The sequence below is a fragment of the Coenobita brevimanus genome, chromosome 57 (genome assembly GCF_032717465.1).
Source record: "Coenobita brevimanus isolate Jiangsu-jjx chromosome 57, ASM3271746v2, whole genome shotgun sequence".
NCBI lineage: Eukaryota > Metazoa > Arthropoda > Malacostraca > Decapoda > Coenobitidae > Coenobita > Coenobita brevimanus.
The window spans coordinates 15,394,984-15,396,806 of record NC_137010.1 but is presented as its reverse complement, the minus strand read 5'-3'; the positions used below and the strand labels follow the sequence as shown (position 1 = coordinate 15,396,806).

At 41.4% G+C, this 1,823-nt stretch overlaps 1 non-coding gene across 1 annotated transcript; it reads right to left on the bottom strand.

The window, feature by feature from the left end:
* Positions 1-877: 877 nt before the first annotated feature.
* Positions 878-996, bottom strand: LOC145402494 (5S ribosomal RNA). The gene has a single exon (XR_013897789.1). It is a non-coding gene; the product is annotated as a 5S ribosomal RNA (ribosomal RNA).
* Between the last annotated feature and the right edge of the window lie 827 nt (positions 997-1,823).

Genomic DNA, 1,823 nt, shown 5'->3' with positions numbered 1-1,823 from the left:
GGCTAGTCGAAAGTTTCATTCCTTGTAACTTTTCTAATGGACCATTCATTCATGCTTGAGTGGCACTGCGTGTTACTGTGCCTGAAGGAGCTGCTTCTGCCATACTTTCTCTCGAGATAAGGAATATTATTGACTAATCTGAAATGCAAACAGAACAGCACAGGTGAGCAGTGAGCAATATTATAAAGCAGAGCATTGAGCAATATTATAAAATTGGACAGATGTCTGACTGTTTTAGAAACAGTTGTTACAATGAGACAATGATGGCGCCCAAAGGAGCAGTGTTGCCAGATGATCGAATGCCTGTTAAACTTAAGTCAAAATTGCCCAAAGGTTGTCCAACACTTAATTACTGAAAATAATGATAAATTTACTTTCCTCTAGTCATAAACCACATCGAATCATCCAACCAGAAGAGCCCAGTCATTTTGAAAAGCCCAAATAAAAATACGTTAGCACGAAAACTTTACCCTCATTGAGCAACCAGTAAATGTTGACATAAATTGCTGAAATTTTGCTTATACACTTCATTCATCAGGCGTAACAGTTTGCAGGGGTACCACGTCAAAAATTATCAACTTCAAATTTTTAAAACTAGTTTGACGGGCACCGTATCCTGGTCACATGTCAGCTCTTGTGGTCGCCTCACAAATTTTCTGGAATTTTACTGTACTTGCTTCAGTTTTCATTTCTGTACACCCATGTAGCATGATCTTATAACAGTTATTGATTCATTTAGTTTTACCATGTGAAGCTCAGATATACATTCATTCATTGCCAGACGCCATGTATCCCAGACGGGGTGGCCAAGGGCTTAGAGTTAATTGTTTTACAGGGAGGGGCACTAATCCTCCACCAACCCCACTTGAGGTAGGGATGCCAACAGCATCTGGTGTTCCCAGGCGGTCACCCATCCAAGTACTAACCAGACCCAACGTTGCTTAACTTCGCTGATCAAACGGGAAGCGGTGTACTGAACGTGGTATGGCCGTTGGCATCAGCATATATTGCATCGTTACGTAAATTCAGAGATGTGTAAACGAAGATTTTTTTTTTTTTAAATATATTACATTTAATACTCCTTTTGCAGCGATGAACGCAGTGTTTGTCTGTATAGCCTTTCTGCATCTGGTAAAATGGGAAAATATTTGGAGGCGTTTGCATTTGCATTAATCCATTCAAACATTGATGTCTGTGTGATGTCTTTGGCTACTCTGAACAAATTCTTTTGTCGTTAGCGAGCATAAAACAAAATTCTTAGTTAACCAGAGTGATCATCGTGATATGTTAACATTTCTACTGTTGTGGATTTCCGTGACATGGTGGCGATTTGTTTGTGCCCCCTCCCTCCCCTCCTGGGATTAAGGCATCTTTCTGATAATAGAGTTCCATGAGTTGCTGATAAATAGATTTCCATGAGTCGAATAAACTCGTCTGGACTTTGCCGGAATCTGTCACATCGGAGTTTAAGAAGGAAGCTCTCCTACAGCACATCATACGGCCTCACGTGAAATGTATAAGAGAGAAAGCCACGAACAATTCTCACTGTCAGGAGGATTTGTCGAGGTCTCTTGTGAACGGTCGAGGTGTGAAATCCGCTTTCTGAGGGACCATAGGCGTAAAATGTACTCAAAGTCTCAGCCAGCAGTGGGAGCAGAGTCCTGAATGGAAGAGTTAGCTGTCTCCCCTCCCCAGCTTGAAATATAGGGCCAGGAAAATTCGAGCCTGAAATTTGTTTTGGTGACAACGTTGTTCTTGTCAAATGCGGTTGCTAAATTTTTGCTGACTTATAAACAGGAGGTGTGTGTGTGTGTGTGTGTGTG